The sequence below is a fragment of the Mastomys coucha genome, unplaced genomic scaffold (assembly GCF_008632895.1).
Source record: "Mastomys coucha isolate ucsf_1 unplaced genomic scaffold, UCSF_Mcou_1 pScaffold5, whole genome shotgun sequence".
Taxonomy (NCBI): Eukaryota; Metazoa; Chordata; class Mammalia; order Rodentia; family Muridae; genus Mastomys; species Mastomys coucha.
Window position 1 is genome coordinate 21,730,274 of NW_022196911.1, and position 15,328 is coordinate 21,745,601.

General features: G+C 44.9%; 2 protein-coding genes and 1 pseudogene across 5 annotated transcripts in view; all 3 read left to right on the forward strand.

Annotated features, from left to right (window-relative positions):
• The window catches only part of LOC116078221 (zinc finger protein 54-like), a 60,240-nt gene extending 47,788 nt beyond the window's left edge, over positions 1–12,452 (forward strand). Inside the window, exon 8 of the mRNA XM_031353269.1 lies at positions 8,187–12,452. The gene's annotated coding sequence lies outside the window, so the exon portion shown is untranslated. The remainder of the gene's footprint in view (positions 1–8,186) is intronic.
• The window catches only part of LOC116078218 (zinc finger protein 54-like), a 27,128-nt gene continuing 20,058 nt past the window's right edge, over positions 8,259–15,328 (forward strand). The window contains exon 1 of one of the 3 annotated variants that reach the window (XM_031353263.1): positions 8,259–8,376. The gene's annotated coding sequence lies outside the window, so the exon portion shown is untranslated. Of the gene's footprint in view, positions 8,377–8,462; positions 8,573–15,079; positions 15,288–15,328 lie in introns of those variants that run through there. The other 2 variants (XM_031353262.1, XM_031353265.1) reach the window with 2 other exon arrangements.
• On the forward strand, positions 10,898–12,606 carry LOC116078222 (annotated as a pseudogene). Its single transcript, XR_004113456.1, has one exon. The product of XR_004113456.1 is annotated as an elongation factor 1-alpha 1 pseudogene (transcript).

Consider the following 15,328-nt stretch of genomic DNA (forward strand, 5'->3'; position numbering starts at 1 on the left):
TTTTTTTTTTTATGCTGGTCTCTACTGAAAACAGAAATGTCCTTGATGAAGGACTAAGCTTATCTGTGGGTACAAGGAAAAGTGTTTAGGGATTATGCTGCTTTAATAGTGTTAGGTGTTGGTTCTCCTCCAAGCTTCACTACTTCATCAGCACTGAATAGGTAGCTAGGTTTCCAGTACCAGTCATGTATTTCCTTCCGGTAAGAGTGTCTTAAGTCCAGTTATAGAGCTGTTGGTTACCACCAAGGTGAGCTTGCCACTACTGAACCCTTAGAGTTGTCCTGCCAAAACAAGACAAGACAGGCATCATAGATGGGTAGGACTGTTCATAAGATCCCTCCTTTGGACGCTTATATGCTGATTCTGGTATAATACAAGCTAATTCTCTGGGAGGAGTTTGCCTTACTTTGAGACAGGTTCTCTCTCTGTATTGCCAGCTGTCCTAGGTTCTCTATGTATACCTTGAACACAGGCTTCCCCTTGCTTCTCCTGAGTGCTAGATTTGAAGGTTTGAATGACCTTGCACAACATAGGTAACTTTTTCTTATCATCCGTTTGTTTATAGATTTTTTTACTTCTTAGCTTTGGCTAACTTGGTTTTGTACAGGAGGCTGGCCTTGAACTCACAAAGATCTGCCTGCCTCTACCTTTGAAAGGCAACACTGCTCAGCTGGTTATATCCTGACAGTTACCCAAGGTAAAGGCACAACCTGCTTGTTAGAAATGAGTTAACAATTGGAACTTATGCTTACTGACATTAACGATGTCTATTGCACTAAATTGGAAACCCTGAGTCAAATAGGTAAGGATCCAGTTGCATGTCACACACCAAATGTAAACAACATGAAATAAATAATATGAATAAGGCTACAAGTGCCAATGTGACTGAAACAATTATAAAATGCAACCATGAAAACCACCCTAAGAACAGATCCACAGGATTCTATCAGACTTCAAAGAAGAACTAACAGCAAAGGCACTTTTTCTCTCTCTCTCTCTCTCTCTCTCTCTCTCTCTCTCTCTCTCTCTCTCTCTCTCTCTCTCTCTCTGTGTGTGTGTGTGTGTGTGTTTCTTTTTTGAGACAGGGTTTGTTTGTGTATCCGTCGGTGTCCTGGAACTCACTCTATAGACCAGGCTGGCCTCAAACCCAGAGATCTTCCTGCCTCTGCCTCCCAAGTGCTGGGATTAAAGGCGTGCTTCTTTTTAACTTGTTAAGATAACAGGGTTTCATAAGGCATGTTGCCCTCCTCTTGCCTCTACAAGTAGAACACATATGGGGCACAGACAAACATGCAGACAAAACACCCCTAAAAAAGAAACCACATTGGTTCATGAAGTTGAACTTTGTTGGTTTTTATAATCCCACCCACTGTTTCTTCCTGTCCCTATCACAAGTTAAATACATATTATATGTTGTTCAATGCCCCATTCCATTATAGTATATTTATTTTCTTATCCCTTATTACTATTGAGATGCAAAAGGATAGGTTTCCATGTGGCTCATTCATGGACATCTCATTTGAGTCAAGCTTTAGCAGCCCCCTTTCTTCCCCATCACTCTACTACAATCGAATCATGCACCTAGCATTCCCACTCTATTTTCATATCACCTATATTCTAATATCCACACTCCCTTTCTTTTCTTGCATCCTGGCTTCTACATATAGTCTCACTAGAACACACAAACAAACTGAAGCTAAGATCCACATATGAGGGGAAAAGTGACGTTTGACTCTTGTGGCCTTGGAGGCAGCACTCATGATTTCCAGTTACCTATTTTTACATCCAGATTTTTCATTTTCATTTCTTGTACACGTGAGTAATATACCTTTGTAGATATGTATCACATTTACATTTATGCATGTGTCAGTTGATGGACATCTGAGTTGATTCTATTACCTATGTACTGTGAATAAAGGTGCAATGAACATGATGGGCAAGTAGTCCTTTAAAGATGGAGAGTCCTTGGAGGTCATGTCTGGGATAAGTTGTATATCAGTTTTATCTGAGATTAAACCTTCCAACTTGGAGGAAGCTCCTTAAAACCAAGGGTATTAAAGCAGAGGTTAAAAAAAAAAAACAAAAAAAAACCCAACCAAACAACAACACAAGCCAGAGCCTGTAATGTGAGGTGATAACACTCAGTCCTATAGAGTATTTCCTGAAGTTCAGAGATAGATGACTTAACAGCTTTAGGAAGTCCCAGAAACTGGCAAGATTCACTAGAGCTTTTCTGCCTCAAGCATATATAATCAGTAAGGACTACTAACACTGTCAGACAAAATGAGCTACACAGAAGATGCTCAGACCAGCCATGAAATAGTCACTAGTCAAACTGTGTGGACCAGGCAAAAAAGCTCCTGAAGGAGGCAGTGAGTGGCTTGAAAGACAGACTTCTCACCTCAGGTGAGCTGTCTGCAAGTTGTTCAGCCCAGGTTTGCAACTTGATCCCTACCCTCACAGGATGAGACAACTGTCACTGATTCATTTGTGCTTCTATCAGTAGTCCCTCACCACACTTGTGTAAGTCACCCCAGTAAAACTCATTGGCCCACTGGCATTTAGACAGGACTCAGTCATTAAGAGAATGTTCTGCTCATTCAAAACCTCACGTTGAATTCTCAACACCCTCACATGGGCACTCAATCTGTAACCATAACTCCAGGGCATCTAGTGCCCTCCTCTTACCTCTACAAGTAGAACACATATGGTGCACAGACATACATGCAGACAAAACACCCCTAAAAAAAAAAACCACCACATTGGTTCATGAAGTTGAACTTTTTTGGTTTGCTGGGCTAAGTCCTACCTCACTTCTGGGGTGCCTGTAACACTACCAGCACACTGCTCAGGGGAGGCAGAGTGCAGTCAGTAATAAGGGTCCTTAGTCCATGTTTTCCTAGAGTGGGAAAGAGTGGTCTGAGATGTTTTCTGTGGTTCCCAGTCTTCTGGTTACCCAGGCACAGCTGGCATATTACTGGGCATCCTCACCACCCCTTACCTATGAGGTGATCCTGTATGATGAAGTGGTCCTTGTTTGTTCATGCTGCTTTATTTGATGGCGAATGAGAATGCATATATCCTACTGAGATGCCCAGGGAGAGAAGCTAAGTGGCTGGATGCTCAAGGCCTACCTAGATACTTCATTAGCATAGAGATGTCAAGGGTTTTATGCTATGTAACTGATTGCTATGGTCCTCAGTGGTGTGAGTTCCAGAGCAGGTAGAGATAGGCAGGGAGTTGGCCCCACTCCTACTGAGATTCACAGGGTTTGAATTCATTCAACCTTAACAGTTCTCTCTGGTGCCACTGTCCACTTGCACCACATTGGTTCTCAACATTGATTTGTCATTGATTTCTTCTCTGGGATAAGTAGACATGTGTCTTTGTTTCCACAGGAATAGTGCTACACATAAGATCTGTAATTGTGTCACCCAGATTCTTTTTTTTTCTTCCTCCTTTCTTTCCCTCCCTCCCTCCTTCCTTCCCTCCCTCTCTTCCTCTTTTCCTTTCTATTTTAGAAATAGACACCAACATTCAAAGTTGATTCTCTAGTTCTCACTCCCACAGCAGTATTTGACTCCTCCTTTCCTCGGGTTTATGTCAACAGTAATTATTTCTACTCCTGATGGTGGCTACTGTAGGTAATGCAACATAGTAGCTTAAAGGAGTCCTTGTCTGCATTTCACTGATAGTAATTGTTTTGTTTGTTTGAGTTTATAGTTTGTTTCAGTTAATAGAACTGTTTTGTACAGTTACCTACAATAAGCTTGGACCCGAACCAACTACTCAATGGCATTTCCTGCACCTTTGAATAAGCTTTTATGGTACTAAGCTGTCCCTGAGATGGACCTCTACATAAGAGAGACACCTGGACCAATATAAGAAACTATTTGGAATACGATTTCCATTTTGAGTAGTGGTCCAGTAAAGTTTAAGTTTCCAAGACCTCCCTGGAAACCGACATCCTACTTGGGCAGAAAAAGACATGTATGTGGATACCTGATATCCTGGTTGGCAAGTTAAGACATGGATGTTAGACAGATTTCATGAAGACATGAATATTAGACAAGGCAAATCCCCTGCCACAGTTAAATATAGCAAACAATGGGAGCAGGGTAAATATACAACAAAGACATGATCCCAAGAAAATCCTCCTATCCCTAAATCCTGATTGGTGAAATAACTTGGCAAAGATGTTTGTGGATTTGGGGCTTAAAAACCCTGGGGGGCCAGGCAGTGGTGGTGCACGCCTTTAATTCCAGCACTTGGGAGACAGAGGCAGGTGGATTTCTGAGTTCAAGTCCAACCTGGTCTAGAGAGTGAGTTCCAGGATAGCTAGGGCTACACAGAGAAACCCTGTTTCGAAAAAAAAAAACAAAAAACAAAAAAACAAACAAAAAAAACCCCTGTGGAGCCGGGCGGTGGTGGCGCACGCCTTTAATCCCAGCACTTGGGAGGCAGAGGCAGGCGGATTTCTGAGTTCGAGGCCAGCCTGGTCTACAGAGTGAGTTCCAGGACAGCCAGGGCTATACAGAGAAACCCTGTCTCGAAAAAAACCAAAAAAAAAAAAAAAAAAACCCCTGTGGAATCTTAACTCAGGGTCATGATTCAATTCCAGAATCTGGACTATGGTCCTGGTTGACCAGTCCTAGGCTATACGCTCAGTAAATGACCCCTGTCTGACTGAGATCAGTGCTTGTGTGGTTTATGAGGCAATTCCTAGACCTCAACAAGCAGGAGGGTAAATAAGGCTTAATAATTAACTGCATCAGTTCTCAAGATGCCTGTAAATATAATTTTGAACACATTAAAGGGCACAATCATTTATAAGCTTACTGCATGCATTTTTTAGCTATAGTAGCTTTTATGAGAGTAGAGTTATGCCAGGAAGCATTCGTGAACCCCACAAGACCACCAAGGACCTGTTTCCCATGTAATAGCATTAGGGACTCTTTATTATAAGCTCAAGCTTGGGCTCTCCTCTAACCCAACACTAATCCAGCAGGACAGGAAGGGAAGGCAGATCAGACTCGAACCATCAGCAGGACAAGGTTTTATAGGGAATGGGAGTAAGTGAGGGGGTGTCCAGCCTGGCAAGTATCTAACTGAATGTCTATTGTATGCTGACAGGTGAGTGCTCTGAAACAAGACCAGGAGCAATCCCAAAGGATCTCAAAGTTCATCTGAAACAATCAGACTAACTGTTGCTAGGAAATAGTTAGGGAGGAACTCTGGAATATGGGCCAAGGACAAACCACGGGGTCCTTTCTGGTACTTGGTAGCTTGGGTTCTGCTGCAGGTCTAGTTCTCAGGCTTTTTTTTCCTTTTAGATGGAGGCTGGTTCCAACATGAAGTATGTTTACCATTTCTCCCCATTCCTCTGGTAATTAGAAAGCTCAATCTTGAGACTTCCTGAAGTTTATCTAACCTCATGAAAACAGTAACAGGGCTATGTCTTTATGACTCACTTAACTCAGCCCTATATGTATTAGTGACCGGAAAGGACTGGACCATCATATTTTAGAAGGGGTCAGGACTGTCATTGTCTAGTCCTGTTGTGGGTTGGGTAGGGGCCCCATCAGTGGTAGACAGGACAGAGTCCTGAGGCTGAGTTTCCTCTCCCTGGTCTGGGTCATCTTTAACAGCAAAAGGGTCTGTGATTCTATATTGTAATTCCATCAACCTCCAGGGTGAGGGTAGAGACCTTTTTAATGAGGCTCTAATGACCCTGGCTGGAGGGGGACCTGTTCTATAGATAATATGAAGTTTAGGCTCTAATGACCCTGGCTGAGGGGGGACTTGATTCAAAGAGATTATGAAATTCAAGCCAAACATGTTTATGAGCCCATTGTACACCTTCAAGATTGTCCAGCAACTGGGGATCCTCAAACTTAGCAATGACTTCTGCCTGTATGTTAAGAACAATGGGAAGTAGTATCCTGAACATGATGAGTCCCAATTGGTAAGAGGAGTTTCATGAGAGTGAATGGAGAAAAAGTTAACTTAGTCATTGCCAGTCTCTTAGGTCAACTTAGTTAAGGTTTCTTTTAGGGTTTTGTCTATTTTCTCTACCTGTCCTGAACTCTGGGGTCTATATGCACAGTAAAGTTTCTAAGTAATCTCCAGAATGTTGGCTAGTCTCTGACTTACCTGTGACACAATAGCTGGTCCATTGCCTGACCCTGTCATCTGAAGAACTCTCTACCTTGGCAGTATGTCCTTTGAGAGATTTTTTTGTCACTGTGGATGTACTTTTATGTTTAGTGGGGAAAGCCTCAGTCAGGCCTGAAAAGGATATCTATAAATATTTGTAAATTCTAAGTTTTTCTGGTTTTACCTCTGTGAAGTCTGTCTCTCAGTAGACTTGGCTTTATGCCTCTGAACATATATGTTACCAGGATTCTTCTCTTTAGTCACTGCATTAGTTAGCTGGCCTGCTTTATAGTTCTTGACAATATTAGCTATCTTTGAGTTGGCATCTCTAGTTTTGATATTAGCAAAACCTGTATTCTCTGGACACCCATGTGGGAAGAGCAGTGAATCTTCTGAAGTATGTAGTACCATTTCTTCTGGCGCAATGGGTTTGTAATCTGTTATCCTCTACCGTCTGTCATAAGGTTAGGACATGGGCAAATTCCTAGCCCAGATTATTTCATGCTTCAAATACTTAGGATGGTCAGGGTGTATAGGATTCCACAGATCCAGAGAAGTCATGGGCAAGAGAAGTTTGGTTTCTAGGGCATCATGATAGGTTGCTAGATCTGCCGTATTATTGCCCTCTGAAACTGGGTCTTTTCTGGTGTCTCAAGTAGTGAATGATGGCCAACTTTTTAGGCCCCCATAGAGTCTTTAGTAGAGACAGAACTTTTTTTTTTTTGATAGTCTTTCTTCTTGTCATCAGAAGTCCTATCCCTCTATAAATAGCCCCATGTACCTTAGTGGTAGCAAAGATACACAGGCTATCTGTGTCTCTTGACTTTTCTCAGCTCCAATACCTTGATTAGAACTACCAGTTCAGCTTTCTGGGCTGAAATTCTTGCTGGGAGTTGCTTTGTCATATGATTTCAGTGTTTGAGATCACCACTGCCTCCACATATCTCTGTCCATCCTGAATGAAGCGGTCTGAAGATCTGGTCTTGTCCCATGCAAGGATATGGCCCAAAATGTCTGAGCAGTCAGGCAGTGGCTGGATGAGCCACAGCAGGATAGCTGGGCTTAGGGCAATTGGGGCCTGTAAGGTTGGGAGGTGGGGTGTGGTTTAAGACAAGAGGCTGGTAATAAGGCATTGGTGATGGTCAGTCTTTGGTCCAGTGACAGTGTGTCAGCATCCTTAACCTGGAGGCCATTGCTTCGATGATGTGTAAACAGGGGGGCCAGCTTCTGGCAACTGGGTCTAATGTCTTTGATAGGTAGGCCACTGGCTGATGCCACGTCTCAGAGTCTGAGTCAATATCCCTTTTGTTATCTCAGATCTCTCGTCCATGAAGAGATGGGAGGGCTTAGTCACTTTTGGCAACCCCAAAACTGGTGTAGATCAAAATTTTATTTCTCGCCTTCGAGAGCCACATCAGACCTTTTCTTAATATGTATTCCCTGGATATAGGGAGGTCACCTGTGGTTGGTAGAGTAGGGCCTTCTTAGTGGAGGGTCGATAGTCTAAATTTTCCAGGGCCAGGCTGGAGAGATGGCTCACAGGTTAAAAGCACTGACTGCTTTTACAGAGGTCCTGAGTTCAATTCCCAGCAACCACATGGCGGCTCACAACCATCTGTAATGAATCTGATTTCCTCTTCTGGTATCTGAAGATAGCTGCAATGTACTCATATACATAAAATAAATAAATACTTTCTTTTAAAAAAATACATTTAAAATTTCCAGGGCCTCCAAGAGGTCCTGGGTCTCTTAGACAGTGTTGTTTGGTTTCTGCTGTCACCAGGAAGTCATTTATAAACTGTTGAAGAGACTTTATCTTTGTGGTTTTAGCAAGACAGAATGTTAAGCTCTATTATCAACAAGGAAGGATGCAAGGGCAGGATGACAGATTCAGGCTCTGAATGCCAGTTTTATCTATATTTTAATCTTTGGGCAGAGGGCAGGGAGGGGCAGACAAAACCTGGACAAATTTATTCTGAAGCCCTCCTGGGTTGCCTGCCATCTTAACATAGTCTATTGTCTCATTTTAGCTCTGGGTACATGACTGTCCCGGTGGTTGTTGCTTCTCAGCGGGCCGAGTGTGGCAGGATGGTGTCAGTGGAGACCCTCTCTTTACAACTTGGAGACTACGTCTGTTCAGAGAGGGAGCGAGCACTTCCGGCAGGAAGGGTAGCCATTTACAGAGCAAAATGAGTGATCAGGAGTCCATTCTACGCTCTGGTAAGGGAGACATCGGCCCATTCGAGGTTTCTCCTGCCCAGTCTGTCTGAGCTTGAAGCCCTGCTCTCTGGGAACTCATGGGCCGCGGGAGGCCGCAGTCTATGACCATTCTAGCGGCCCTGGACCCTTGTGTGTGCCGCTCGGCGGAGGGAGAGCGAAATGCGCCTGACTGCGCCGCGGATAACCGAGGGGACAGGTCAGATTCCTTGTGCCCCGCTGCCCGCAGGGAGGGCCCCGCTCTGAGGAGGGGGTTTGGATCCCCGAGGAGCCCAGGCAAGCCACAGTGCCTTGTTGGCTGGCGCCGAGTAACTGGGCTCCGCTCCTCCGCCTGTGCAAGAAGGAGCGGTGCCACTCAGGTCCCAGGTTTCCCCAGCTGCTTGGCGGTACTCGCCCAGAGCGTCACGGTGGCCTCAAGGCTCCCCAAGCGGAGTGACTGGGCCCCGCCCTGGCCAGGCCCCACCACCGCCTGAGGTGGACTCAGCCCCGGGCGACTACCCGCTGCAGCTGCGGGACACCTGCATCAAGGCCTGAGACTCTCTGGCTCCGTAAAGCACAGGGTCAGTCTGGAAAAGAAAGGGTTAAGTCAAGAGGGTGGGTGGGTCTTCAAATCGCAACGCCAGTCCGTCTCCGTTCCTTAAAGTGACACATACAGAACAGCCAGCCAGCCAGCATCTAAAACAAACAGGTCAAGTCCGCTCTGTCCTTCACAGAAATTAACACCAGGGGCACTCCGTTCCCCAGGGTCTTTGAAACATCGCCCAAGCCCCTGTGGCTAGGATGTACCAGAGTGACCACCACGCCGGATTCCACATCCTCTTGTTGTTTCTTGCCAGGAAATACAGATTTTTAGGCCTCTTCAGAACAGAATGACAGAATTACTCGGAACAGAATTATTGCAGTATCACACAAGCACACACTGACAGACACTTACAGACTCAGACATTACCAGTATTGAGACCCTCCAGGGTTGGGTCCTGGCAGCCTTGGAGTTCCAGGCCAATGCACCAAAATGTTGTGCCAGGAAGCCTTCATGAACCCCAAATGGCCACCAAGCAGCTGTTTCTGATGGGTCTCCTTATTGCAAGCTTGGGCTTGGGCTCTCCTCCAACCCAATCCTGACAAAGCAGGACAGAAAGGAAGGCAAATCAGACTCGAACCATCAGCAGGACAAGGTTTTATAGGGAATGGGAGTAAGTGAGGGGGTGTCTAACTGAATGTCTATTGTATGCTGACAGGTGGGTGCTCTGAAGCAAGACCATGAACAATTCCAAAGGGTCTGAAAGTACGTCTGAAACAATCAGACTAAACTTTAATTAACTGTTGCTAGGAAGTAGCTAGGGAGTAACTCCAAGCTACTAGGGGGTATGGGCCAAGCATAAGCCAGTGGAGTCTTTTTGTACTTGGATGCAGCTTGGGTTCTGCTGCAGGTCAAGATCTCAGGCTTTTTTTCTCTTTAAGATGGAGGCAGGTCCCAAGATAGAGTAGGTTTGGCCTTTCACTAGAAACAAAAATGTTACTTCGATTGAAAAGTATCTTTTTGAGACTTTCCTGGTCTGCTCCTGTCCTGTGTTGTTGTCCTTAAGAAAGATGGTGCTGAAGCCATAATTTGACCCTTACTATCCCAAAGTCAAGATGGCAACCAGTGACGTGCTCTTTACCCAGTATGTATACTTTACTCCTGTTGGTTTAAGGGGGCAATCTAAAATGAGCATCCTTGTCATTCACCATCACTATGGCAACACCACTGCTGCTGCAACAGGAGGTAGGTGGGGGTAGAAGGCTCGAGGAGTGCAGGGCTAGGGGCACCTGGAGCCTTGTGGTTAGTGCAGTGAAGGGAGAGTAGGGAACCCAGCTCTCCCTGGGAGAACATAGGGAGTTCAGACAAATTTAAACAAATTTTTTTTAGATCCCATGGTACCCATCTTCGCAGCATTTGCCAGAGATCCCAACACTCTAGAATTGCCTTCCCAATTGAGAGTCTAGGATCGAATGGAAAGTGTGATTTGTGGGTGGTAACCTCGGTATCAGAGCTTCCTCCAAACAAGCACCTGGTCTTTCTTCACTTGGCTCACTCTGGTTCAACCCTGACTCAGCAAAGAAATCTCCTGGACACTTGCTCCGGATGGGTACTCAAGGAGTCTGAAGAAATGATGCCTCAGATGGAGAAGGACAGAGGGACAAAAGTGGTCCCCATGTGGCCAGAAATAACCCTAGCCATGGTACTGGGGACTCAACATCTCCTGCATTGGTCACCATCTGATAGCTTATTTCTCCACCAGTGAAATAAACCAGTCCAAGCCAGATTATAATATATTATGAAAAGGCAACATAGACCCCATTTGTCTCCATTTAAGGACCAGGCCTGATTTCAAAAAAGGCCAAGGCACCAGCTTCAGGAATAGGCCATAAGTCCCACTTAATGTCGTAAGTCATAAGACACTAGCTCTAGGAACAAGACAATGAAATCCGCTTTTTCACAACGGGTTTGCCGTCAGAACACAGGTGTTGTGAAAGCCACCGCTAGTTCAAAGCAAACATGGGAAAGGAGAAGACTCACATCAACATCGTCGTACTTGGACATGTAGATTCCAGCAAGTCCACCACAACCGGCCACCTGATCTACAAATGTGGTGGAATCGACAAAAGAACGAACCATCGAAAAGTTTGAGAAGGAGGCTGCTGAGATGGGAAAAGGCTCCTTCAAGTATGTCTAGGTCTTGGGCAAACTGTAGGCTGAGTGTGAGCGTGGTATCACTATTGACATCTCCCTGTCGAAATTTGAGACCAGCAAATACTATGTGACTATCATTGATGCCCCAGGACACAGAGACTTCATCAAAAACATGATTACAGGCACATCCCAGGCTGGCTGTGCTGTCCTGATTGTTGCTGCTGGTGTTGGTGAATTTGAAGCTGGTATCTCCAAGAATGGGCAGACCCGTAAGCATGCTCTTCCGGCTTACACCCTGGATGTGAAACAACTAATTGTTGGTGTCAACAAAATGGATTCTACCGAGCCACCTTACAGTCAGAAGAGATACGAGGAAATCGTTAAGGAAGTCAGCACCTACATTAAGAAAATTGGCTACAACCCTGACACAGTAGCATTTGTGCCAATTTCTGGTTGGAATGATGACAACCTGCTGGAGCCAAGTGCTAACATGCCTTGGTTCAAGGGATGGAAAGTCACCTGCAAAGATAGCAATGACAGTGGCACCACTCTGCTGGAAGCTTTGGACTGTATCCTGCCACCAACTTGTCCAACTGACAAGCCTCTGCCACTCTCCCTCCAGGATGTCTATAAAATTGGGGGTATTGGCACTGTCCCCATGGGCCAAGTAGAGACTGGTGTTCTCAAACTTGGCATGGTGATTACCTTTGCTCCAGTCAATGTAACAACTGAAGTCAAGTCTGTTGAGGAAATGTACCATGAAGCTTTGAGTGAAGCTCTTCCTGGGGACAATGTGGGCTTCAATGTAAAGAACATGTCCGTCAAAGATGTTAGATGAGGCAGTGTTGCTGGTGACAGCAAAAATGACCCACCAATGGAAGCAGCTGGCTTCACTGCTCAGATGATTATCCTGAACCATCCAGGCCATATTAGTGCTGGCTATGCTCCTGTTCTGGATTGTCACACAGCCCACATAGCACGCAAGTTTGCTGAGCTTAAAGAAAAGATCGATCGTCATTCTAGTAAGAAGCTGGAAGATGGCCCCAAATTCTTGAAGTCTGGTGATGCTGCCATTGTTGATATGGTCCCTGGCAAGCCCATGTGTGCTGAGAACTTCTCTGACTATACTCCACTTGGTCGTTTTGCTGTTCGTGACATGAAGCAGACAGTTGCTGTGGGTGTCATCAAAGCTGTGGACAAGAAGGCGGCTGGAGCTGGCAAAGTCACCAAGTCTGCCCAGAAAGCTCAGAAGGCTAAAGGAATAGTATCCCTAACACCTGCCACCCCAGTCCTAATCAGTGGTGGAAGAACGGTCTCAGAACTGTTTGTCTCAATTGGCCATTTAAGTTTAATAGTAAAAAACTGGTTAATGATAACAATGCATCGTAAAACCTTCAGAAGGAAATAATGTTTTGTGGACCATTTTTTTTTGTGTGTGTGTGGGAGTTTTAAGTTATTAGTTTTCAAAATCAGTACTTTTTAATGGAAACAACTTGACCAAAACTCTGTCACAGAATTTTGAGACCCATTAAAACAAGTTTAATGAGAAAAAAAAAAGACAATGAAATCCCCCACCCCGGAGACAGACTGAAGCCTAACTACACACACCTTTTCCTTATGTCTTTGTTGGTCTGTTTGTTTGTAGAGACAAAGTTTCATTGTGTAACTTTGGCTGATCTGGAACTTACTCTGGCCTTGAACTCACAGAGATCTGCCTGCCTTTGCCTCCTGAGTGCTCAGATTAAAGGCATCCACCACCACTGCCGAGGTCATAAGGTCCTGACAGTTACCCAAGGTAATGACACAACTAACTTGATAGAAATGAGTTAATAAGTGGATCTTCTGTCTACTGACACTGAAGACATCTATTGTACTAGAAAGGATACTTTAGTTGAGGTGTATGAGTTTCCAGGCACATATAGCATACCAAACATAAATGATGTGAAAAAAAAATAGAAACAAAACTAAGAAGAGCAATATGGCTGAATCAATTATAAAATGACATCTTCAAAACAAAGCACAGGACAAGACTGACAGAATTCTATCAGAATTTTGGAGAATAGCAAATAGACTTAATATTTAATATTTCTTGACACAAAAATTAAGACTTCCTGACTCTATTACCTGATACTAAACCAGATAATGAATGAAGCTGACATGTTGGAGCATGCCTTTAATCCTAGCACTCCAGAGGGAGTCAGGGAAGGCTGATCTCAGTGAGTTCAAGGCCAGCTTGGCCCCCAAAACTGTAAAAAACAAAATGCCACCATATACTGGTACAACTAAAAAGAAATTACACATTAATGTTATTTAAAAAAAATTGATCTAGGCATGTTATTACAGACCTTTAAACTCAGGTTCACACAGAGAAACCCTGTCTACCATGAATGAATGAATGAATGAATGAATGGACCCCAGTTTTTAAATATTAGTTATTTCACACATACAAACACACATAAACACAGATAGAATACATGTATATCACAGCATTGTGTGTTTCTGTGCCCACTTCAAATACTGCCCACTCTCACTCCTACCTCTCCACTATCCTGGTCCACAATAACCAACAGTCACTGTACTGTGTCCATATGTAGTCACATTTCCTGGGACCCACTGAGATGAAGCAGAGCCATTTGTGAGACTGTGCGTTTGAAGCTATGTGCTGGAGCTGGGTGTGCTCAGCCCAGGATGACAACTAAAGGCAGTGATTCTTCTTCTACAACCTATCCACAGTCAATGTCTGAGAGGTAAAGAGAGCCGTTCCCTTTTCTAGATTGACCGTGGTCTTGTGTGGGGCCAATGCAGGCAAGGACAGTTGCTGTTGGTTACTGATTATAGTCGTATGGAGTCTAGAAAACTCTAGATTTGGAGTTCTTAGCCCTTCTCTGTCTCTCCCTTCTTATTTCCTAACCATCTCTTCTTTCTCCATGTTCCTAGAGCTGCTAGACATTGGATTGTGAAACTGACTTTTTTAGGGTCGGGTCCACAAACCTTACTTATTTTCTGCGGTATGAATTCAGTCCTGGGCTCTTAGCCGTAGGCTGACTGTTGAGGTCTGCCCCTGTAACTAGCTGTAGCCATTTTGTTCTATACCTGCCATCTAGTTCACATTCTTTCTGTGATATGCCTGTTAGTCATTGACACAGAAAAATAAGTTTGACTCAGAGCAGGGTTGTGCTGACCACATACCCCATTTATGTTCTGTGTGTTCTGAAGTTAGTTAATCTTAAGAACTTTTAAGACTGTATGCTCCATGTAGAACCAATCAGAATAAAGGTCAGTTAGAACTGTTCTGTCTAGCTAGCCAAAATAGTTTGGATCAGAGAAAACCACAGGTCAGCCCTTCTGCCTGCACATGAGCTTATTGTGATTCCTTCTTAAACGGGTCCTGAGAACTGTTTGCGGTTGTAGCTCCTCCCCAAATTCTGATCACTCTTAGGGTATGCGTTCAATAAACTGTTCTTGTCTGACTGAGATCAGTGTTTCTGTGGTTTGTAGGGCTACTGCTGGACCCCAACACTGACCACTGAGTTCTTGAGACAACCTCCCCCCTCCCCCAGACCCACGTTCCTGAAAGATCTCTCTCCAAATCAAAATTGCAATATTTGTTTTTGGCTTCCCATGTTTGTGTTTTGGGGATGGGACTCTGGCATCCGAATTTAGCCTGTTGTTCGGCATGCAGTATGTGGTAAAGAGGCTGATAGTGAGATGGACATTTTAGACTGCCTATTTTGCATCTGAAGGATTCAGAATTCACTATGGGGGTCAGGTATGAGGCACAGGGTCCTACCAGTTATAGTTCTGGTCTAGGCGGGCAGCCAGCTGTGGGGAGATGGTGCAGAGCTATTCTAGGGCCACCTGAGGACAGTAGCAGTGTGGAAAAAAGCCTGAGGCGAAGTGGGAGGAACCGGTCTCTGCTGGGCGGGGCCACTCACCCAGTAGTAGAGGATGGAAGGATGTGGCACTTTGGCTGGGTGTAGAGTGGGTGGGATTAGAGGACTGAGGCCAGGGAAGCTAGGAAGCAAGGTGTGTTAGCTTGGGAAGTGGGACTAAAAAGTCAAAGCCGGGAGTGTCAAGAATTCCTTACCGGACTGAGCTATGGTTGGGGTTGTGGGGTGGGTCGGCTGCACTGTGTGGAATCGCGTGGTGGAGACCTGAGTGCGGAGGAAACGGTGGGATTCGCAGGACCCGAAAACTTTCCTATACCTTAGGTGCCTTGGGAGCATCCTGGGAGAGTCAGGTACTCAGCAGCCGGGCGGTGGGAGGTGGGGTGGGGGCGGG